The 25865-nt window shown below is 43.8% G+C and overlaps 1 protein-coding gene across 7 annotated transcripts in view; it reads right to left on the minus strand.

The window, feature by feature from the left end:
• SYTL2 (synaptotagmin like 2) overlaps nt 1–25865 on the minus strand; it is a 127339-nt gene that overhangs the window by 78252 nt on the left and 23222 nt on the right. For 2 of the 7 annotated variants that reach the window (XM_088832446.1, XM_088832445.1), the window contains exon 2: nt 678–750. The exons of the other annotated variants lie outside the window; for them this stretch is intronic. The gene's annotated coding sequence lies outside the window, so the exon portion shown is untranslated. The remainder of the gene's footprint in view (nt 1–677; nt 751–25865) is intronic. 7 annotated transcript variants of the gene reach the window in all.

The following is a 25865-nucleotide window of genomic DNA, read 5'->3' on the forward strand; positions in this document are numbered from 1 at the left end:
ATCAAACTCTTGTCTCCTGAGGCTCCTTCACTGGCAGACAGATTTTCTTTTTTTAACACCAAGCCCCCTGTACACCTTCAATTTATACAGTGCTGTATGTCAATTATATCTCAATAAAACTGGAAGAAAACAAACCAAAAAAAAAAAAATATGTTGCAAGTGTCAGCCCTGTTCTGCCACATCCCTAAAAGCCTATTCTCTTTGCCAGCTGTCCAAAAGTTAAACTGAAGGGAGAAACACCACAGCTGGTATCTGCTTTTGATGCCAGCAAAGAGAAGAGCGAGGCTTTTAGGCCTAATCCCCATCATTCGGCCAGCCAGACCCGGGCTAAAAAGCCTGATTAACAGCAGCATTTGTTGCCACAACTCGCTCTGCTCCAAGAAGTGGCCCCAACGGCACCTTCTCCTGTCTAGGATGGCTGCTGCTGTCCCAAAGCCTCAAGGAAGACCAAAACATTCTCCATGACCTCAGGGAAGGGAAGGAAAACTTAAGGAAGTCCTGACTCTCACATGATGAAGTTTCCAGAATAGAAGCAAACTGTTCTGACAGTCCCATGACATCAAGAAGGAAGCCGTGAAAGAAAAATCTGGGAGGCAGAGGGAGAACAGAACAAGTATGCTTGAGTCAGGGTGGGTCTAGGGGGAACAAAGACAGCCCTGATCAATTAAGAGGCTTACCCCCGGCAATGACAAACCGTCACGTCTAAAATCAAATGCTGAAATATCACATGATGTCCCTTGTATGCGGAACCTAAAAAGAAATGATACAGATAAACTTACAAAACAGAAAGAGACTCACAGACTTAGAAAACGAACTTATTGTTGCCACGGAGAAGGAATAGTTAGGGAGATTGGGATGGTCATGTACACATGCTGTATTTAAAATAGATAAGCAAGAAGGAACTACTGTATGGCAAAGAGAACTCTGCTCAATGTTATGCGGCAGCTTGGATGGGAGGGGACTTTGGGGAAGAATGGATACATGCATATGTATGGCTAAGTCTTTCAGCTGTTCACCTGAAACTATCACAATATGACTAATCAGTTATGAAAGTGTTAGGCACTCAGTGGTGTCCAATTCTTTTCAACTTCATGGACTGCCAGGCCTGCCAGGTTCCTCATGGGGAATTCCTTCCATGGCTTTCTCCAGGCAAGAATACTGGAGTGGGTTGCCATGTCCTTCTCCAGGAGATCTTCCCTACCCAGGGATTGAACCAGGGTTTCCTGCTTTGCAGGCAGATTCTTTACCTTCTGAGCCACCATGGAAACCCCCAAAATTGTGTTAGTCACTCAGTCATATCTGACTCTTTGAGACACCATGGAACTGTAGCCCACCAGGCTCCTCTGTCCATGGGATTCTCCAGGCAGGAATACTGGAGTGGGTTGCCATTCCCTTCTCCAGGGGTTCTTCCCAATCTAGGGATTGAATTCAGGTCTCCTGCATTGCAGGCAGATTATTTAGTGTCTGAGCCACTAGGGCTATATCTCAACACAAAATAAAAAGTTAAAAAAAAAGAATTTTAACCTTCAGAGAGGCATCCAAGGAGAAACAGAATAACCCACAGGTGGTTCCTGAGAATCCTCAGAAGGAATAAAGGCAGTGGGACAATATGGGACTCTGCCCACCTCCCTCCAGGCAGAGAGATCTCTCGTCCCACCCCGCAGTCATCAGACCACCGGGCCGCACGGCCAGGGCTCCCAGGCCCCTAAGCTGCCGGCTCCCCCTCTGGGCTGCCCCACTTCTTGGGCTGTCTGCTCCAGGGTTGAACGTGCCTGCAATGAACTTCCTCCCCTTAGCTGATCCTCACACGATGTTTTCTGAGCCTCTCACCATCTCAGTCATGTTTCTCTAGGCTGAAAACTGAGCAGGTGGTGCTGAGATCCTTCACCCACAGGAAATGAGTTCATCCCTCTGCCCATTGAATACGGCGGGTCTTCTCCACATGGTGTGGATAATGCGGAGCTCGAGGAGTTAAGTAATGTCCACAGCTGCGTAACAAGAATGTGATCTGAACCAAGGGCTGTAAGACTCTGAAGAGCATTGACATATATACACCTCCGGGCAGAAAATAGACAACTAGTGGGAAGGTGCAGCTTAGCACAGGAGGCTCAGCTCTGTGCCCTGTGATGACCCAGATGGGTGGGAGGAAGGTCCAGGAGGGAGGGGATATATATACACACATATGACTGAGCCACAGCGGAAACCAACACAACATTGCAAAGCAACTATATTCCAATAAAAATAAATATATGTTCACAAACAAATATTAAATAAAGCTGCTACTTTTAATCTGTCATTGCACGCCCATCCCCACTTATGCTCCAAGAGGTCACACAGTGCATCAGGCACAGGGATGAGAACAGACCCCAGGAGTCCTGACTCCCGGCCAAGGCCTGTTCTCACCTGCTGTTCCTCCTTCTGGACTGCCGACTTCCTTCTGTGTCATTTCCTATGAGCGGCACTCCCGGACTCTCAGAGCGTGGCATGCTCTTCTCTGCCCAACTTGTCAGGAACAGGAAAATGGCTGGGCCCTCTGGGTTTGTTTTGTGGATAGACGTGGAAAAGATGACAAGTGTGGATGCAGAAAAGGGCACCCGTGTCAACACGCGGGTGTTTATAAGGGCTCGTTAGCCTCTGAGAACGCGAGCAATCCCAGAAACCAGAAACTATTCCTAAAAGATGCTTTGTGCTTTTTAAACTCAATCAGAATTTTTTTTTACATATATTTATTTATTTTTAAATTTATTTATGTATTCTAATTGGAGAATAATTACATTACAGTATCATGCTGGGTTTTGCCATATATCAACATGAATTGGTCACAGGCATACGTGGAACAGGCATTCTATCCTGAATGCCCTCCCACACCCTCCCCAAGAAATGTGTTTATATGAATAGCAAGTTTTGTTCACAACCCTGTCAGGAAACAATGCCATATGAACATTTCGTTTCTACACGGTCTATGCTTTCATCATTATTTAAAAAAAAAAAAGGTAAATTACTCAGTCTAACATGTTGCCTAAATTTGGCTTCTTGAAAGAATAATTTCCTTGTGATGGGTCCAGAGTAGCTTCTCAAAAACTACATGAGTTTAATGAATAAATAAAATGAACACATGAAATGAGCCCAGGAAGAAGCAAACAAATGAAAAAATACAGATGAAATAACAAAGAATAAGTTATCCAATGAGTTTCTTTTTCACAGAGGAATAAGTGAAAAAATCGAAATTGACGGGCACCTCAGTAAACAAAGATTTCAGTTTGGGGAGGACTCTTCCGAAGGTGGAAGCCATTTTTCTACTTCAGGTACCTCCTTCAGGGACAGACTCACGCAGCTAACTGGTAACATTTCCCACAGACTGACTTGGTCACCTCTAACTAAGAACTGAGAAGAAAAGATTGTTCCTATGTGACAAAGCTCCCTACCCCTTAATCTCATCTTCCAAATTAATAATCTCTGGACTTCTAGAAAGGCTCACCTGCCATTCCCAGGCAAGTTTAGATTATGGTACCCACAGGAATCTAAGAGTTTAATCAAGTCCCAGGCACAGGTAAGATAATGGGCAATCTGAGGAAGATAGTACCACATATGCCTACCCTCATGGGGCTTTCCTGGTGGCTCATATGGTAAAGAATCCACCAGCTTCAGTTCATGGGTTAGGAAGATCCCCTGGAGAAGAGAATGGCAACCCACTCCAGTATTCTTGCCTGGAGAATTCAATCATGGACAGAGGAACCTGGTCGGCTGTGGGCTACGGGCCACGGGGTCACAAAGAGTCAACACAACTGAGTGGCTAACACTTTCACAACTTACCCTCATACAAGTTCTATGTTAAGTAGTAATACAGGAGGTATAAACCAAACGTCAGGGCCACAGGGACTTGGGCAGGAGATCAGAGGAAGAAAATCTTGGAGGTTGAGAAGAAGAGGGGGCATTCTGGACAAGGGCACTGGCCATGAAACTATGAAGGCAGGATTTTCAAGGTTGGCAACTGGAGTGTGATCACAAATGGGGAAACAGCATCTGGGGTCAATCCCTGAGAGAATGAAATGACAAGGGAGGGAACTGGAACTTTTCCGTTTCAATAAATATGCCTAAATACTGCACTCAATATGCCAGCAGATTTGGAAAACTCAGCAGTGGCCACAGGACTGGACGAGGTCAGTCTTCATTCCAATCCCAAAGAAAGGCAATGCCAAAGAATGCGCAAACTACCACATAATTGCACTCATCTCACACGCTAGTAAAGTCATGCTCAAAATTCTCCAAGCCAGGCTTCAGCAGTATGTAAACCGTGAACTCCCAGATGTTCAAGCAGGTTTTAGAAAAGGCAGAGGAACCAGAGATCAAATGGCCAACATCCGCTGGATCATGGAGAAAGCAAGAGAGTTTCAGAAAAACATCAATTTCTGCTTCATTGACTATGCCAAAGCCTTTGACTGTGTGGATCACAATAAACTGTGGAACATTCTGAAAGAGATGGGAATACCAGACCACCTGACCTGCCTCTTGAGAAACCTGTATGCAGGTCAGGAAGCAACAGTCAGAACTGTACATGGAACAACAGACTGGTTCCAAATAGGAAAAGGAGTGCGTCAAGGCTGTATATTGTCACCCTGCTTATTTAACTTATATGCAGAGTACATCATGAGGAACGCTGGGCTGGAAGAAGCACAAGCTGGAATCAAGATTGCTGGGAGAAATATCAATAAGCTCAGATATGCAGATGACACTACCCTTATGGCAGAAAGTGAAGAGGAACTCAAAAGCCTCTTGATGAAAGTGAAAGAGGAGAGTGAAAAGGTTGGCTTGAAGCTCAACATTCAGAAAACAAAGATCATGGTATCTGGTCCCATCACTTCATGGGAAATAGGTGGAAAAACAGTGGAAAAAGTGTCAGACTTTATTTTTTGGGGCTCCAAAATCACTGCAGATGCTGATTGCAGCCATGAAATTAAAAGACGCTTGCTCCTTGGAAGGAAAGTTATGACCAACCTTGATGGTATATTAAAAAGCAGAGACATTAGTTTGCCAACCAAGGTCCATCTAGTCAAGGCAATGGTTTTCCCCGTGGTCATGTATGGATGTGAGAGTTGGACTGTGAAGAAAGCTGATCGCCGAAGAATCGATGCTTTTGAACTGTGGTGTTGGAGAAGACTCTTGAGAGTCCCTTATACTGCAAGGAGATCCAACCAGTCCATTCTAAAGGAGATCAATCCTGGATGTTCATTGGAGGGACTGATGTTAAGGCTGAAACTGCAATACTTTGGCCACCTCATGCTACGAGTTGACTCACTGGAAAAGACTCTGATGCTGGGAAAGGTTGGGGGCGGGAAGAGAAGGGGACGACCGAGAATGAGATGGCTGGATGGCATCACTGACTCTGTGGACATGAGTTTGAGTGTACTCCGGGAGTTGGTGATGGACAGGGAGGCCTGGCGTGCTGTGATTCATGGGGTCGCGGAAAGTCGTACATGACTGAGCGACTGAACTGAACTGAAATACATTTTAAAATCTGTATTATTTGGGAATATCAGAAATTCAAAAGATAAAAACAGTAGAGAGAAAGGAGCTGAGGAGATAGGTAGCTGAAAATTCATTTTCATCTTCACACTTGGGCTGAAAATTCAAATCTAAAAAAAGGATGACAACCTACAAAAGGGATGACTGACTTTGACAACACACCGAGGAGCTTTGAGAGAGTATGAACATGGCCCATCAGACACGGCACAGAGCTGCCGTGAAAGCCAGCAGCCACGGGCTCTCACTGATGACACAGCCTGGGAAGCCCCTGGAGTCAGGCCTCCAGTCAAAACGCCAGAGAGAAACTTCCTCTCCCCCGGCAACCGCAGCATCCACCAAAGGCCCGGATCTCAATTCTGAAAGAGGGGAAGTCGTATGCCCCTAAAGCTGTAATAGTGTACACAATCCTGGCCCCCAGAGAGCTTACATTCTGTAAAGGAAGACAGATGTGAACAAGCCCAGGAAGTCCTACGAGGCAGAAGAACAGAATGCTATAAAACTTTTATCCAGTCTCAGGGCCCAGGGAAGGCTTCCTTGAAGAACTATGACTTCTGCCAACTGTAAACTCTCAAGGGATACTGAGATTGGAGATTCTAGCACTTTAATTAACCTAATCTTTGCTTACATCCAAACCTGCCTGATGAGTGGCACATTCCCTGCTGCTGCTGCTGCTGCTAAGTCGCTTCAGTCGTGTCCGACTCTGTGCAACCCCATAGACGGCAGCCAACCAGGCTCCGCCGCCCCTGGGATTATCCAGGCAAGAACACTGGAGTGGGTTGCCATTTCCTTCTCCAATTCCCAGATATCACTTAATACCTATTGAAGACCAGGACTTCCCTGGTGGTCCAGTGGCTAAGACTTCGTGTTTCCACTGCAAGGGGCATGGGTCTGATCCCTGGTCAGGGAATTAAGATCCCACCTGCCATGTCAGGGGAGAAAACAACCTATTGAATCAAGATCTTCACAATGTTATGTGGTAGCCTGGATGGGAGCAGGGTTTGTGGGAGAATGGATACATGTACATGTATGGCTGAGTCCCTGCACTGTTCATCTGAAACTATCACAGCACTGTTAAATTGGATATGTGGTGATGTTAGTCGCTCAATCGGGTCCAACTCTTCATGATCCCATGGACTGTAGCCCGCCAGGCTCCTCTGTCCATGAAATTTTCCAGACAAGAATATGGGAGTGAGTAGCCATTCCCTTCTCCAGGAGAATCTTTCCAACCCAGGGATCAGACCCCAGTCTCCCACATCACAGGCAGATTCTTTACCGTCTGAGTCACCAGGGAAGCCCCCAAAACAAAATAAAAAGTTTGAAAGAGGGGAAAAAAAGACCCAATAAGTAAAGGTACACAGTTTGACCAGGACTGCATTGATTAAACACCACATTTAATGGGGCAGTGGGGCAGGGGAGAAAGATCCTCAGGGATGAAGTTCAGGAATCTGCATTTTCTGAAATTTTCCCACATGATGTTTGGCCAGGTTTGGGAGTCACAGCTTTAAAGGATTCGTTATATGTCAGAAATGACTGGTTACAGAGCACAGCTGTCAAAGTTAAGCGTGTTCATTTGTATATCAATTGTTTCCCAGCTGGAACAAGAGCAAACGCAAAAATGAAGTAACAGCTGAACCATGGAGTCACAAGCACCTCTTTGTAGAGATGGGGAAGACGAGACGCAGAGGGGTTAGAACCCTTGCTTAGGGTCACTTGGCATACCCAGAGGGGACTCCCTTTCTCTTTCAGGACAGACACAGTTTCAACCCTCAGAAGGATTCGCAAATGGGCTAGTAAAGTGGGTCGAGCTGCCTTTCACAGCAGCCCTGAAACCAGCACTTGATAACTACAGCCATTACAGATGATTTCTACATTTAATTATTTTCCAGGTTTCAAATTCAGAGGAAGGGAGTGGAAGAATCAGCTGATTTATTAACCAGGCTGGAATTAAACCCAGAATCATAAAGTTAACTGAACTGTAGCCATCATCAGCTCACATTTTGAAAGAACTATATAAACCCTTACTTTTGCTACAATCATGTACATTCTTGCTCAGCCTGGCAGTGAGGGACTCTCTCCAAATGTACAAACTCAGGGGTTCCCAAACCTGGTTGTATATCAGTATCACGTGAAAAGCTTTAAAACATACATCCATGCCCAGGTCTTTGTCTCCTATCCCTTCTCCATGCCACCCTACGCCAGTGATTCTGATTTAAGTGGTCTGGGGTCATATCTTACCCCAGATGTTTTTTTAAAGCTGTCCAGGGGTTTATAATGTCCAGCCAGTACTGAGACCACTGAACTCACTGGTCCTCTCCTCCTTCTGGCCTTGGCACAAAGCAAGGACCTAGGGTGAGGCAAGCAAGATGCCCAGGGCACAAAATTCACAGTCAAGGTTGTGTGAGCACAGCACACTGTGCTGAAGCACCCTGAGAGCGAGGTCTCCCTCCTACTCAGGCACCCTGGGCACACAACCAGGGAGGCACCCACTGTCAGGGTATGGCAAGTGCAGCCCCTGTAGTGGTATGAGCCTATCTCCAGAGATTCTGTGCCCTGGGTACCTCACTGGCCTTGCTCCAGGCCCACACCTGCACAAATCCCTCTGGTCAGGCCATTAATTATCCCATCAAAGACACTTCAACTGCCTCCTGTGTGTGAGGCCTGCCTTGTTCCACTTCATCCTCTAAAGAGACTCTGGTTTTGAAATGGATACAGGTGAATAAAAGCATTTAATCTTACCCCTTTGACATAAGAGGCTGCTGTGATGGAGTAGGAAGACACATTGGTTTTAAAGTCAAAAGACGCCTGGAAGGGGACTAATCCTTCACTAGGTCTTTGGCAGTTCTGCTACGGACTCTGGGTTTGTTCCTTGGTCTGTGCTTTGTAGACAGCAAGGCCTACCTTACAGGGTTTCTGTGAGATGACATTAGGCTGTAAGTTAAATGGTCTGGGACATAGTAGGTGCTTCATAGACACCAGTTGACAATAAATCTTCAACATTTCATCAACTCATCACCTTTTTTGAACTTTCACCCCTGGTGCTGCAGTGGTAAAGTATCCACCTGCCAATGCAGGAGACTCAGGTTTGATCCCTGGATCAGGAAGATCCCCTGGAGAAGGAAATAGGAACCCACTCCAGTATCCTTGTCTGGGAAATTCCATGGACAGAGGAGCCTGGTGGGCTACAGGCTATGAAGTTGCAAAAAGAGTCGGACAAAACTTAGCGACTAAACAAACACAATAACATCACCTTTCTACACTACCTTGAGGTTGGAGTGTTACTGCTGCTGCTTTTTCTGTTTTCCTCTTTAGACTGTCTCCTCCGTCTAACCTCCCACCGTATTCTAAAAAGGAGTCAAATTCCTGGTCTCAGCAAACACCTCCTCCCCAGAAGCCTTTGAGTAGATAAAAAGAAATCTAAACTTGGGATTGGGGTTTGGCAGTAGAGAGGGTGGGTAGGAGGATCCCATTTTTAAATGACCAAAAATTCTTCTCTATCTTGTCGTCTCAGGCCTAGACCTCAGCTTGCAAAAATCAAAGCCAAGAGTCTGACATCCTGGTCTCTGGCTCTATATTAACAGCCCTTCTCTAATTTTGCTTCCTCTAGAGCGGGGCAGAGAGGTGCCTTGGCATCCCCGAATCCTCAGTACCTAGTGTGGTGCCTGAACTCTCAACAGGTGCCTCCTTTATTGAATAAAGGGAACAAAAAAGAGATTATAGGGACAAAAAAGGTTTGACAAGTTAGCGTCCATAGATGTGCTAACTCCCTGGTATGCAGAATAATGGTCCTCCAGAGATGGAGAAGGAAATGGCAACCCACTCCAGTGTTCTTGCCTGGAGAATCCCAGGGATGGGAGAGCCTGGTGGGCTGCCATCTATGGGGTCGCACAGATTCGGACACGACTGAAGCGACTTAGCAGCAGCAGCAGCAGAGATGTCCACATCCTACTTCCTGGATTTGTGAATACAGCCTGTGGTGAAAGGGGCTGTACGGACATGACTGAGGATACTGTGATGGGTAAGTTACCCTGCATTATGTATGTAGACCCAAGGTAATCACGAGGGCCTTATGAGGAAGCAGGATGGTTTGAAGGAGAGAGAAGAGACGTGAGGATGAAGACAGGTTGGAGCTTTGAAGATGGAGGAAGGGACCATGAGCCAAGGCAGGCAGGCAACCTCTAACAGCTGGAAAAGGAACCAAGGCTGATTCTCCCGGAACGTGTCCATCAGGACCTCAGCTCTGCCGACTCCTTTATCCTGTGAGACTCATTTCAGACTTCTGATCTCCAGGAACTATAAGATAAGCATGTTGTGTTGTTTCAAGTCACTAAGTTTGTGGTAATTTGCACAGCAGCGATAGAAACAGACAGAGCCTGACAGCGCGCCTCATTCATCTCTGAACTCCCAGCTCGTCGCTGGAACCCTGTTAACTAAATACAATCTTTCCTCTCCTTGCCATACAGCCAATCAGTCGCCAGAAGGTTCAGCTGACTGAATCTCTGCGCTCTGTCCAATTCAACCTTTTCTCTCTCATTTAGAAAAAGCATGGATGTGAACCGAACATGGCTCCTTTAATTCCTGGTTCATTGTCTCTCCCGGCTACCATACCCAGTCCAGCTAGACTCATATTCCAAAGCCCTACTTTGAGGATGCCATACTCAACTAAAGAACCCTATCAAGTTCTTCAACAGATTCGTACCCTACTGTTGTGTGAAAATTATATAAATCTTAATTATGTTGAATTGGTTCATCACACTTTTCTGGCCTGCTATTATATACCCTTCCACTTTTCTATTCATTCTATTGTTTTTTGAGAATTTGATATTGAAACTCCAAGTAAAACTCTTAATTTATCTACCTAAAAAAAAATTGTAACACATAGTGAAATTACATGTAATTTGTTCTGTATTTTCCAAGTCGCCTGTTAATGTGTTATCATACTGTCATAATTTAGAAAATAAAAAAAGAAAGAAAAAAAGAATTTTAAGCAAAGGAATTAAATCTTCACAGTATAGATAAAAAGGTGACAATAAACAAACAGATGTGGCTCTTTGGAAAAAAACAAAAAGAAAAACACCTTCCTTAGCTCTTCCCCGACTACCAAAAAGTGAAAATAGTATAAGTGCTAGTTGTTCAGTCATGTCCAACTCTTTGAGACCCCATGGACTGTAACCCCCAGGCTCCTCTGTCCATGGGATTCTCCAGGCAAGAATACTGGAGTGGGTTGCCATTCCCTCCTCCAGAGGATCTTCCTGACCCAGGGATCAAACTCAGGTCCCCTACATTACAGGCAGGTTCTTTGCCACCCAAGCCACCAGGGAAGCCCTGATAGCAGAGTGAGCCCCAATTCCTTGTACTGACATCTTTATCCTCCCAACCTCCCTATCCAGTCTTATTTTCCATGGACCCTTTCCTACCCTGTGAATTCCAACCACACCAATATCAGCTGTACACAATCATCATCAGGTATGTGCTGTTTCTGCTCCTCTGTCCGTGCGGATTCTCCAGGCCAGAATAGGAATGGGTAGCCTATCCCTCGGAGAAGGCAATGGCAAGCCACTCCAGTACTCTTGCCTAAAAAATCCCATGGATGGAGGAGCCTGGTGGGCTGCAGTCCGTGGGGTCGTTATGGGTCGGACATGACTGAGCGACTTCACTTTCACTTTCACACACTGAAGAAGGAAATGGCAACCCACTCCAGTGTTCTTGCCTGGAGAATCCCAGGGACGGGAGAGCCTGGTGGGCTTCCGTCTGTGGGGTCACACAGAGTCGGACACGACTGAAGTGACTTAGCAGCAGCCTATCCCTTCTCTAGGGGAACTTCCCAACCCAGGAATCGCCTGAAATATCTTTTCCTTATATCTCCACACACCCAAACCTTACCCATCACTCAAGTCCCAGCTTAAATGACACCCCATCCATGAAACTGTCCCTGCAGCCCCCGTCCCCTCACAAACATGCCTTCCATAAACTGGCCATAATTCCCTCTTTCACTGACCCCTCACAGCTCTTCTCCATACATCTCTCCTCTGAAGTATGAAAGAGCACAGGCTCTAGAGTCAGACAGACCTGGGTACAAGGTGACACTCTTATTCAAGTTACTTGGCTTCCCTGAGTCTCAGGCTTTTCGTCTGTAAAATGGGCATCACACCTTTCTCACTAAGTTGTTGAGAAGATTTAAGCTCACATACAAGTGTCTGACACATTGAGTATTCAATAGTTACATGAACATTACAGAAATGTATATATATTACATGCCAAATTTCTTCTCTTTTGGACCATGCAGCAGAGCGGCTGGTGGGATCTTAGTTCCCCAACTAGAGAGGAAACCTGGACCCACAGCAGTGAGTGAGGGGAATTCTCCCAATTCCCATTTCTAGCTTCTTTAAGGGGAGGGTTTATTAAAATATCCACTTCATTTTTGTAGACACACAGTACCTTGCATGCAGCGTTTTTTTTAAACAGATTTTTAATATTAAGCCACTGATGTGTTGGTAGCATCTATTCAGGCTTCCTGTTCTGTGTATAGTGAGAATGGCCTCATTTTTCTCCATTTCAGAGAGAAGGGGAGAAGTACACTGGCTCACCTTCTGATCATCAATGTTACGGAATTCTTAAGATGGAAACTTTCTAAGATCTGCTCTCATTAGTTAATGCCTCTCCACTACTGTTCATTCCAACCAACAATAAAAAACATTGTTTTCATAAGCATAAGTTATACATTGCTATTTTAATGTCACTGTGTTTGTTCTAGCTCAGAGAACAGCTGTTATTCCAGAGCTAGTGGGACAAAGTTCACTTTTACTCCATCACGTCCAGAAATCCCACACTGGACACGATCCTTCATTCCTTAGCTGGGTATGCAGTGGAATCACCTTCCTTTTAAAGGCATTCCTTAAACCACTTTTAAGCTAGATGAGAAACCTGGCCCTTTATTTCTCAATCCAGTTGGCAGCATCATGAAGAGCAAAGAACAAGAGACTTAAAGTCATAAGATCTGGTTTGAAATTGAGTCACCCACTTACTACCTTGGTGACCAAAACATACCACGTACCTGAGTCTCCGTTTCCTCCTTTCTAAAATTGAGACTAACCACTGCCCACCTCCCTTGCTGAAATCCCTACAGGGGTGAATGAGATCACACGTGGGAAGACAGTCTGTGTGTTGAAAACTGCTGTACAGCTACAGCTATCCGCTCACCTTCTAACACAGCGTGAGCTCCAAACAGACAGCCCTAAGACTGGATAGGAAAAATTATTCATGGAGCACTCAAGAAGAAATGAAGGGCTTTCGTTTCACCTGCCTGCAGAGAGTCCCTGGCACACAACAGAGAGGTAGTGTTGTAATTGTAGCAATGCCAAATAACCACAGGCAAATTCCCCTCACAGGATTCTTAAAGAATATCTGACTTGGTATCTACACAGTGTTCTGAGATGAGAGTCCCGAATGAAAGGTGCTCTTCAGTGTAATTACCATGTCATTAGTCACCACTATCTCTACCGAGGCATCGAGCCAGACTTTACATAGAAGAACATCCCTGAATCTTCAAAACCCAACCATCCCCTAAGGTAGTTGTTGTAATCCAGAAAGATCTTCACTGTGATTGAGAAGGTATGAGAAATAACCCACCGTATCTAAGACAGCCCTTGACAATAATTAGCACTTAATGTGAATTAGTGCATAACATTTTAAAAGGGGCAGCAGCTGTTCCAATTCTGGTCTATTTTCCCGGATACTCTCATCCCTTATTTCCCAGGACAGGCTGACTCAGACTCAGTACAATGCCTCACTGAAGGGTAAAAGCCCTAATGAGCAAATCTCATGAAAAATTCAGCTGGTCTTTTGGAGAAAAACAGCTGGAGCTGACCTTAAGAATTCCACTAATTTCCCCCTACCACACAGTCTAAAAATAGCCAAAGAGCATTTCTAGCTAGTGATGGCCTTTCCTTTAAAGGACATAATATGCAAAAAGGCATGCTGGGGTCACTAGCCCAAACCATGCAGTCCCCATGATAAATCCTTGGCCAAATGTTCCTATGAGAATCTGTCTTCACAAGGGCAACACTGGAATTTCATTGTGAAGGCTCCCCCCCCCCCATCAAAGCATCCTCCCCAAGAACCACTGGGTCTATACAAAGATGTACATTAACAGCCATGAGAACTTCCATTCTTGGTTCTCACTTTCCAAATCTGACAAGTGAAATGCTAGACTCTGACGTCCAAGGTCTCCTTCTGGTGTAAGGTTCCTTGGGAGGTCCAGTCAACACCTTCTTGTTGCTTAAAATTCAAACCCCTCAGTGTTGCACGGGCCCCTCCAGATCTGCCTCCTGTCTTCCTCTCCATTTTCCCCAAATAATACCCTGATGTTCCTTAAATTTACCTCTAACACTTTTATGCCTTTAGAACACAGAGCTGCCTCTGCCTGTAGCGCCCTTTCTCAGCTTCTTAGACTCCTACTCATCTTTCAAAGGTTTCCCAGGCTCAGATGGTAAAGAATCTGCCTGTAGTGCAGGAAACCCGAGTTTGATGCCTGGGTCAGGAAGATCTCCTGGAGAAGGGCATGGCAACCCTCTCCAGTATTCATGCCTAGAGAATTCCATGGATGGAGGAGCCTGGTGGGCTACAGTCCACGGAATGGCAGAGTCAGACACAACTGAGCAACTAACACACACACACACACACACACACACACACCTTTCAAGCCACAGTCCAGGTATCCTCTAAGAAGGCGAGTTTGCCCCTTCCTCACGGTTGGGTTAGAGTCTTCTCCTCTGTCTTCTCACAGGACTCTGTATTATACAGCAACTGCCTGCTTATTTATCAGTTTCCCTTATGAGGAGCCTGGGAGTATGAAGGTAGAGACACCGTGTTCCTCTCTCATTCCACCACCTGACCGAGAACGTACCATTCGATATTTACTGATACTAGATCCAGTTCCACCAAAGTACCACTTGCGTTTTAAGTTGCTATTCCAAAGAATCAAAAAGTGATTTTTTTTTAAAGGAATGTTTTCTCTATTCAAAAAGCAAGAAAGAAAACTATCTCCAAGCTTTTGCCTTATTAGGAAAAATATATATATAGCTGTTTGGAATTGTGACATAATCTTTGTGGAGTTGAAAAATATACACTACATTTGTTTCTGGGAAACCTCTCTTTAAACTCACTGAACCACAGTTTTTTAAAAAGGAGATTCAAATTTAGAAATGATGTCCGACTTGGTGGGTTTTGGTTTTTTGAATTTTTTTTTTTAACCAAGAGAAGGAAAAAAAATTCCAAAAGAGATAAATTATACACTAAGCCTTCTGAAAATTCTCTGCCTGGTCCTGGAAAATCAGATGAAAGGCAACAAGGATGCATGTGATTTCGTATAGAAAAGCAAAATGCCTTATATTTACCACTACTATTATTGAAAGTTATGTATGTGTGCTATAAAAGATAAAAGCTAAATTAATGCCACTAATAGGTAGAACTTGGACTTGATGGAAAAGTTGAAGAAACAGACATTTTATCTTCTTTCAATATCTTCTCCCACCTTTTCATGCATTGCCTCTATTCCACAAGCCAAATCAGTAAAGTAGGCTGTGTCATCTGTGGATTTTTAAATTCATTTATATATAATTGGAGGATAATTGCTTTACAATGTTGTGCTGGTTTCCATACATCAGCATGAATCAGCCATAGGTATACATACGTTCCCTCCCTCTTGTCATCTCTGTTTTATAATAGATGAAGAAACTGAAGTTCCTGGAGGTTAAGGGACTTGCCTAAACCCATCCTGCCTCTAAACTACAGTGCTGGAATATGAACCCAGGTCTGCCTGGCTCCATAGTGCTATCTGACACACCAGGAAGAGAGTTACGGTGGAAGAAATGGTGAGGCGCACAGGTACCCTGTGAAGGAACCCAAAGGTACAAAGAGGAGCTGGGGGTTCCCTCAAACCCCCACGCACCTGAGGCATTGAGCTTTGCAGTACAGAATGTTGTTAAAACTTGATGTGTATGCAACTAGTTGTGAAGGGAGTTTTATTCTTTCTGTGATCCAATGATCAACATACATCAACAAACTCAAGTGTGGAGCACAGGCAGAGACTATGATGATCCAGCAGCAGCAAATCTGTTTTTCTGAAAACTTCCTGAACAAAAATCTTTGCATTGATCCAGAAAAGAGCTTTAGAGTGGTAAAGAATCTGCCTGCCAAGGTAGGAGACACAGAAGATGCAGGTTTGATCCCTGGACCAGGAAGATCCCCTGTAGGAGGAAATGACAAGCTGCTCCAGTATTCTTGCCTGGGAAATCCCGTGGAAAGAAGAGCCTGGTGGGCTACCATCCATGGGGTTGCAGAGAGTCAGACACGACTGAGCGACTGGACACGCGTGCCCAGTGTTAGGCAGTCCCTGAAATACCCTTCAAAGGCAGGCAAAAATGATCACTGACACTTCACTAATTCAGGGACAGCCTGGAGGAAGAGACGAAGATGAATTTTGGTTCTGCCACTAACAACTGAAACCCTTGGTGGTTTCACGTACCTCTCTGGCTGACCTCATCTATCAAATGAGACATTTGGTTTCTGATCTTATCCTCCATTTAAACAATTTAATTTTCTCATGACCATAAAATCAAGTGATCAGAATCAATTCCAATATCAGTACCAAGCTATCTGAGGAAGAAAGAGATGTAGAGAAAGATTTTGGAGAAAAAAAACACCATCCTGCTGCCCAACGCAAAATGTTTTTTGGAAAAAAAAGTCCATCTTTCATAAGATACAGTTATATATTGAGGGAGAGAATGATAATTAGGAAAATAAGATATAAAAACTGACAAAAGTTGTCCTTCCCCTCTCTCTGTCCTTTCCTGTCTCACTGGCAGGGTCTCCTGTTCGGGGCGGGCAGGGCAGTAAGGATTCAACTATCAAGTAGTGAGACCTGGTTCCCATCGTCAGAGATTCTGGCTCCCAGCAATAGTAACAGCTCCCATTTGTACAAGGTTGGAGGTTTACAGTATTCTCTGGCATATTCGCTCTTCACAGCAATCCTGGGAGATAGGGAGGAAAAAGTGTCATCATAATCCTTTTATGGATGTGAAAACGAGGTTCAGCAAGGTCAAGGGGCTTGTCCACGAGCACAAAGCTGCCGAAGTGACAGGCGGGACAGGGAATGCATGCGCAAAGGAGGAACAGGCCTGCAGACGAGAGAGTGCAGTTGCGTCAACCGCGTAATGAGTGGGGCGGTGAAGAGACCCGGGCAGGAGCTGGGAAGAGGGGAAACGAGAGAGCGGCGCGCGCTTTGACTGCGGGGTGAACCTGAGACGGTTCACAGCCTACACTCGCGGAAGTCAACACGGAAGACGGCGCAGCACTGCTGTACAGGGGGAAGTGCAGAAAAACAAAAGGATGTCTGTATTTATGTGCACACAGAAGCCTACTGTCTTCCATTTAAACAGTGGGCATTCTTCAGTTACCATCAGTAATCAGCATGGGCACTCCTGGTATTTTTCTCAGGAGCAGAAATGGGTGGCTCTGAGCCTCTTGCCTGGGCACTCGCTGTGGGTACCAGGGAAAGGGCCAGGTGGCATCAAGGGCACGGAATCTCCACCCACTGACCCAGGGTGGAAATCCTTGACCTTGGCACTGTTGATCATTACCGAAAGTACCTGAGCTCACTGACCTCCTCAGTCAGGTATTCTTCTCGGTGAGAGAAGCACGTCACATGCTTGCACAGCCAGCCTACCTTCCCAAACTGCATTCGCTGCTACCGAGGCTCAGGAATGTAATTAATAAGCAACCTGGACCTGCTCCTGAAGTGGGAAGGAAGAGGAGGTGAGCGTCTGGGAGAGATTTCAAGGTGATGATAGAACCTCAAAATTACATAAGAGTGCAATAAAACAGGCCCAGGCTCTGTAGAGTTGAATTTAAGCCAAAAAAAAAAAATAGGAATTGGGGAGTTTGTGAGTTCAGGCTAAGGGTCCTTGAGAGAAGGGACTTTAGACACAGAAGAATGAGTTTAAAGTTAAACCACAGACCTCTTGAGGAATTTAGGTGACAAGAATTCTATGGTTTACTCTCTGCAGAATTATAGATCTTATTTGTTAACTAGTGAAACTTGAGTCAACTCTCCAGAATTCTGATTCCAATTTCATCAGGTAACATTTCAAACAATACCTATTTCATCAAGGGTGCTGAGATGAAATTCACACAATATAGGAGAGTAAGCAATCTCCCATGGTCCCCAACCCCAAGCAACTGGCAAGAAGTCAGGATGGGATGGAGGCAGGGACTATATGATGATGGCACCCAGTAAGTGGTTCTGGAGTTTAGACTTGAAAGCGACTCTTTCCAATCAGGGAGAATTTAAACCTTCTCTTCCATCACAGGGGAACCCAGTATTATTTGCAGAGTGAATACAGAGACCACGGAAAAACAGAGCTCCAAGCTAGAGAGCAGAACCAGTTCCAGCGCCTTTCCAGCCTTTCTGGCATCTTGAGAAACTATCAGAAGGCAGCAGAGCCTTCCACAGATACCCACAGTGGAGCCCTGAAGACCTGTCTGTCCTTGAGCAAGTGCTGAACGATGACTAAGGTTAGTGAGGAGGAACAAGGATAGACACACGTGTACTAGACCTACCTACCCACCCACCCATCAGTGTCTAAAATGCAGTGTGTGTGTGTATATCTATTCAAATATAGATACACATTTGAATATAACAGTATTTATATACGTAAGTATATGCAATATATATATTTACTTCTCAATCATTTGTAACCAATTTATGAAATCCTGAGACCCCTTCGTCTATTCTTCTATAAAGAAAACTGTTGCTAAGTGACTGTAAAATCAAGATTCTGATGTCCAGGTGAAGGATAAAATCAGGCACCTCTCTCCCATAAAACAACGTCCTAACAAGGCTTATTTTGTTTCAGATGCAGTTGGGGTGTTTTGGGTTTTTGTTTTTGAGCGGATGAGCAGTATAACATGTGATGTTATAGAATACGATGTATCATATGTGATGTTGTATAATATAATATGCTGCTGTCACTATGAAGACCCATGATGTTAGAACACTTACATATCTCACCGAATCCTCAGCAACACTGTAAGGAAAGCAGTGTTACCATTCCCATTTTACAGAAGAGGGACGGGGTTCACAGGAGTGAAGGAACTTCACCCCTGTCTGTCTTCTTAAATATTGGTTCATGCACAGATATGTGCATACGTTTGTATTTTACAGGTAACGGTTACCTTCTGCAACTTTCTTAAAGAATTTCCAGTTTTCATTTCAAAAAGTACAAACATATGGGTCAGGTAATATTTATAAAATCTCATTATTCTAATTTTTTTCTGAGTGGAGGTAAATCTTAAATGGTCAAGCTATAATGGAAAGCTGAAAATATTGAGGTAAATCAATCATATCCATAACTTTGATTACAGAAAAAGATAGGCACTCATTTTATAAAGCTTTAATCAACAAAGGTTGATGAATAAATACCTCCTAAGGACATCTGTGTCAGAGAGATATCAGGTACATCACACTTCAGAGAGAGGCTGTGATTGTGGAAAAACCAAATGTACTGGAAAAAGAAAACTGTCATGGGAATTAAGGTCAATCTCTCTCACACTTCTGACGTGCCCAGACTATGTGATGCTGTGCAAGTCACTCAGCCTTCTGGGTCTTTGTTCTCATTGGCAAAATAAGGGCACTTAAAAAGATGATCTTTCCTTTCCAAAGAGCAATCTCATAGATCCAACAATAAAATGCTCTGATTCATACTGGTGAAAGAGCAAACTTCAGATGCCAGCAGAATTTGGCTCTGATGGACCATGGCCCCATAACTCACAAGCACACTTTTCATCTCAAAGCCCAGAACAATGCCATCCCAATCTGGCAGGAGCAAGTTAACGGGGTCATTCAGTAGTGCTCAAGCTCCTCTGAAGAGTAGGATATTTTGCAACCAAATTAAATAGCCCTTGTTCTTGACAGCTAATAGCAAACTAGGCAAAATTAGTTATTAACTAATAATAAGAACATCAGACTTACATAGCACTGACCATATGACAGCACTGTTCTAAACACTTTTTAAATTTTTTTAATTGGAGGATAAATGCCTTACAAGGTTGTGCTGGTTTTTGCCGTACAGTAACGCCAGTCATCGGAGAAGGCAATGGCAAGCCACTCCAGTACTCTTGCCTAGAAAATCCCATGGATGGAGCAGCCTGGTAGGCTGCAGTCTGTGGGGTCGCTAAGGGTTGGACACGACTGAGCCACTTCACTTTCACTTTTCACTTTCACACATTGGAGAAGGAAATGGCAACCCACTCCAGTGTTCTTGCTTGGAGAATCCCAGGGACGGGGGAGCCTGGTGGGCTTCCATCTATGGGGTCACACAGAGTCGGACACGACTGAAGTGACTTAGCAGCGGCAGCAACACCAATCATAATTGTATGTATATCCCCTTCCTCTTGAACCTACCTCCCCCTTCCTATCCCATCCCTCTAGGTCATCACAGAGCAGCAGGCTGGGTTCCCTGTGTTATACAGCAGCTTCCCACCAGCTATCTATGTTACACATGGTAGTGTATATAAGTCAACGCTACTTTCTCAGTTCATCCCACCCTCTCCTTCCCCGCTGTGTCCACGAGTCCATTCTCTGTGTCCGTGTCTCCACTCCTTCCCTGCAAATAGGTTCATCAGTACTGTTCTTCTAGATTCCATATACATGCGTTAACAGAAACACTTCATATTATTAATTGATTAATTTCTAACAAAATGCCAAAGTAAGCATTGTACAGCTAAGGAAACAGGCTTAGAGAGACTGAGCAACTAGTAAGTGGCAGTACATGACTCAGCTGTTGTTCAGCCTCGGCATTCAAGCTCTTGACCTCCATGTCACCCTGCCTCTCTCCGATGACAGTGTCACAAAACTCACAGTCCTTCTCTAGAAGCCTGGACTGCAGTCTCGTCCTTCCCTTTCTCTCTGACCCTTGTGGTCTCTGGCTTGGCTCATTTTCTAGTCTCTGGCAGACTCTGCCCTCAGGTCTCCTCGAGCTGAGCTTTCTGAAGCAGCCCAAGGAGAGGAGGCCCTCCAGAGACCCCCAGGGGCCCAGCAGACAGGCTCAGTCCTACAGCCAGGATCACGTGTCCCAGCGCAAACAGCGCGGCCTGACCTGACACCATGTCCCAGCATCAACCTTCACCCGACACCGGAAAATTCATGCTTCTCAGACCCCGGGAGAACTCTCACTTTCACCAAGAGACAAGGTCTGAGGAGGAAAAAAAAAAAAACACATTTCCCCAGGAAAAGCATCTAATGAACTCAGATAAATTAAGACTAAACTTTATAAAAGTTTAATGGTAGAGATGGGGCAAGACGATGGTCTGAAAATAGAGTTTGGGCTTTAAGGGCAGCTTAACCACCAAATGCTTCAAATTCCTTCTGCCTCATTCTTCCCAAAGTCACCAAGAACAAAAAAAGAGTGTGGTGAACCTCATGTGAATGTGTGGCCAAAAGGAACTAAGAAATGTGAAGAAAAAAAAAATCTTATCTAAAGATAGGATATTCTCTGCCTGATTTTTTTCATCTGAGATACAAGAGAAGGAAAAAAGAATGGAAGAAAAAACTGAGGAGATGAAGGAGAACTCGTCAGCCTGCAATGCTTTCACTTCAAATTCTGGGTCCATAATTTTATTATTCTCCAAACTAATAGCCTTCAAATGCCACTACTATAAGCTATGATACAAAGGAAACAAAAGATATCAACATGGGGCTTAACTTTATGACAAGTTCACTTTATTACACTTAGGTACATCAGAAGCACAGAAAATGACCAGCCTTCAGCATTCACTAAAAAACAAAATTACTCCAAAAAACCCAATCACCTTAAATTTTCATTTTTAATTTCCTCCCACAGTTCCACAGAGCTGGTAAGGGAAGAATGTTTCCATCATCTAGACTTACATAAACTAGTTGCCATCAGCCCTGAGAATCACGAGTTACACCGCAGCCTCTGCCTGCTACAATACACCAGCATTTGCATGTATTTAATGCAATGTCTACTTATTTGGATATTATTTCTTATTTGAACCAGTCAGAAAAGATTTCAAGGTAGGGAGGGAAGAAGCAGAAGGTGAAAAAAAAGGCAATTTGGGTCAAGAGAATCCCATACCCACTGTCCACACTGAAATCACAGCTATGTATGACATATGACCCTGCTAAAGGGAAAAGAATTGGGGAACCCTTAAAAACTAAAAGGCAAAACACCAGTAAGGTCTGCTCTGTGGGATTCAGTCTCACTTGAGGACAGAGGCTTTTGTAATTCCAAACAAAACTCAAATGAAAAGACATCTACTAAATAACAGAAGGGATAGAACAGACTTTCAGTATGGGCTCAAACTAACAGCACAGCTCATTTGAGGGCAGTTAGAAATAAACCCCCTTTGGGGATGGAAAACAGAAGGAATAGTGGAATTTCAACTTTCCCCTTTTCTGACAAATGTCTAATACCTTCTAGGAGTCAGAATCCTTCTTACCAGTTTTATAAAAAGAAAAGCAGATTTTCCCATTGACTTTTAAAATTAAATTGTTGTCGATTTACAATGTTGTACCTATCTTTCCTGCACAGTGAACTGTAAAATATATATATATATGTATACACACACATACACTCACATATATTATTTCTTATATTCTTTGCCACTACAGTTTATCCCAGGAGATTGGATATACTTCCCTGTTCTGTACAGTAGGACCTCCCTCTTTATTGATTCTAAATGTAGTTTGCATTTACCAATCCCAAACTCAACCCCAGCTCCCTCTTGGCAACTACAAGTCTGAGTTCTATGTCTGTGAGTCTGTTTCTGTTTTGTAGATAGGCTCATTTGCGCCCTATTTTAGATTCCACATGTAAGTGACATCATATGGTATTTGTCTTTCTCTTTCTGACTTACTTCACTTAGTATGATAATCTCTAGTTGCATCCATGTTGCTGCAAATGGCATTATTTTCTTTTTGTGGCTGAGTAATATTCCATTGTACCCACATGTATTATATCTTCTCTATCCATTCATCTGTCTATGCACATTTAGGTTGTTTCCATGTCTTGGCTATTGTGAACAGTGCTGCTTTGAACGTAAGGATGCATGTATCTTTTTGAATTATAGTTATATCTCGATTTCTGCCCAGGAATGGGATTGCTGGATCATATTTTAGTTTTCTGAGGAACCTCCATACTGTTCTCCATAGTGGCTACACCACTTTACATCCCCATAAACAGTGTAGGAGGGTTCCCTTTTCTCTGCACTCTCTCCAGCATTTATTATTTGTAGACTTTTTAATGATGGCCATTCTGACCTGTATGAGGTAAATTTGACTGTAGTTTTGATTGGCATTTCTCTAGTCATCCGTGATGTTGAACATCTTTTCACGTGCCTACTGGTCATCTGTATGTCTTCTTTGGAGAAATATCTATAATGGTCTTCTGCCCATTTTCTGATTGGCTTGTTTTCTTGTTGTTGAGTTGTATGAGCTCTTTGTATATTTTGGAAATTAAGCCCTTGTCAGTCACATCATTTGCAAATATTTTCTCCCATTCTGTAAGCTGTTTTTGTGTGTGTGTGTTTTAAAGTTTCCTTGGCTGTGCAAAAGCTTGTAAGTTTGATTAGGTCCTTTTGTTTCTGATTTTAAGGAAAAGTAGATTTTTAAACAATTTCTACAGAAACTTCTATCCTTCTGTTTCCAAAATAATTTCAGAGACTGATTGGTAAGATTTTCAATGAAAATTTTTATCATGAAAAGTTACTGAGAATCATGATACTGAACAAATCATGAAAGTCTGACTTGTTCCAGGAGAATCAAGAGAGTAAAACCCTGAAAGTTGAACTTTTGAGGACTGTCAGAGTCCATGGGAGCATAACGACGCCCACACCTGGACTTGCAGTTTGACTTTTTTCCCCGAAGAAGCCGTATACTGAAAGCCATAGGCCACTGAAGTCCAAGAATCAACAAAGGTAATTTTCATTCACCTGTTTCTTAGTAGAACATAAGTAGTATAATGCGTGTGTACTCTGTTGCTCAGCCATGTCCTACTCTTTGTGACCCCATGGACTATAGTCCACCAGGTTCCTCTGCTCATGGTATTCTCCAGGCAAGAATACTGGAGTGGGTTGCCACTTACTCCTCCAGGGGATCTTCCCAATCCAGGGATTGAACTTACATCTCCTGCATTGGCAGGCAGGTTCTTTACCACCCAGCCACCTAGAAATCCTCAACTAGTACAATGTCTAGCTCAAAAAGTACTTGTTGAATGAGTGCAAAATAAAAGAACAAAATATCCCCAAGAAAGGAGTGACAGTGACTCCAACTTCATGCTCTGCCTGAGGGTGGACCCAACCATGCTACATAAATAGTGTAGAAAAAATCTTGTTCATAGCAGTTTTATTTGTAATAGCCAGAAACTGGAAATAATCTTGATGCCCTTCAAAAGGTGAAAAGTTAAACTGCAGTATATCCATACCTCATGATACTAAGCAATAAAAAGAAACAAGCTATAAATACACACAACTTGGATGAATCTCAAGGGAATTATACTGACTGTAAAAAAGCCAGTTCCAAAGGCTATCTACTCCACAGTTTCATCTATATGACATTCTTGACATGGCAAAAATATAGAAGTGGAAAGCAGAACAAAGGTTGCCAAGGGCTGGGAATGGGGACAGAGGAGGAGAGAGAGATAAGGGAGAGGTGCTTGCGGGGCGGGAACGGATCAGGATGTTGGTAGTGGCGGACACATGTGATAAAACTGTATGGAACTTAACACATCCAGGTGTGTACAAGATCGCACACACACATGGAGTGTAGTGTTAGTCACTCAGTCGTGTCCAACTCTTTGCAACCCCGTGGACTTTAGCCCGCCAGGCTCCTCTGTCCATGGGATTCTGCATGCAAGAATACTGGAGTGGGCTGCCATTTCAGGTAAAATTGGGGAAATCTGAATTGTATTGATGTCATTATCCTAGGTGTGATTGTTACACTACAACTGTGCAAGACGTTACCACTGAGTGAAAGAGGGCAAATGGCACACAGACCTCTCGGTGTTATTTCTCATAATACGTGGGAATCTGTAATTATCACATAATGTTTTTAAGAAATCTTAAGCAGTCTGCCCTCTCCCACCATCAACACCACCACCTGAGTCGGTGTGTATGTTTAATACATGAAATCTTTTCCAACCACCTGCATAGATCTCATCCATCTCTAAATACACCAACTGTTTTAACCACATAGTCTAACTCCTCTTCTTACATTAAGGACAGCTATTTCAGGACTCTTATCTCCTTAGAGGATACAAGCTCCTGAGACAGGGCCCATGTCTATTTTATACCCTCTTGGTGCCTAGCCCAATGTTGAACAGAGTAGAGACTGAATAAAAAGGTTCTTAATAAATGAGCAAGTGAATGAAGGAATGTATACATTTTCTACTCCTCACAGTAGAGCTGGATAAACCGGTAATTCACAATCCTTTTGTTCCAATTTTCTTAACTCTGAAGGCCTATAAATGCTGTGCCCAACTTCACCCTTATGGTCTACACTGAGATTAAAGATCACCTCCCACTAAGCCTGCAGTAGTAGCTGCATTGATTATTTGCTGTGTGATATGCCAGTTAATTTCTATGAACCTCAGTTTTCCCATTTGTATAATGGGGGACACTACTTATTTTTGCAAGTTTGCTAGGTGAATGAGATATAGTGTACATGAACAGCCTTGCTCAATACCAACTTAAGAAGATGCTCAATAAATGTTTTTGGCCTTCCATAGATACTTCCAGGCCCTAATGCCCACTTTGTACCTCAAGTGAAGTGAAGTGAAGTGAAAGTTGCTCAGTCGTGTCCAACTTTTTGAGACCTCATGGACTGTACAGTCCATGGAATTCTCCAAGCCAGAATACTGGAGTGGGTAGCCTTTTCCTTCTCCAGAGGTTCTTTCCAACCCAGAGATCAAACCCAGGTCTCCCTCATTGCAGGCAGATTCTTTACCAGCTGAGCTACAAGGGAAGCCCTTGTAGTTCAAAATGGTGGCCAAATTGGGAGATTGGGATTGATATATACACACTATTATATATAGAATGTTGTTTAGATGCTAAATCATGTCCAGCTCTTTGTAAAACCATGGACTGTATCCTGCCAGGCTCCATTGACTATGGGATTTCCCAGCAAGAATGTTGGAGTGGGGTGCCATTTCCTTCTCCAATGGATCTCCAGTCTCTCTCCAGGGACCGAACCTGAGTTTCCTGCATTGGCAGGCAGATTCTTTACCACTGAGCCATCAGGGAAGGCCCACTGTATACAGAATAGATAATAA

The sequence above is a fragment of the Moschus berezovskii genome, chromosome 25, assembly GCF_049115385.1.
Source record: "Moschus berezovskii isolate FMDL1 chromosome 25, NW_MosBer_1.0, whole genome shotgun sequence".
In the NCBI taxonomy this organism is placed as follows: Eukaryota; Metazoa; Chordata; class Mammalia; order Artiodactyla; family Moschidae; genus Moschus; species Moschus berezovskii.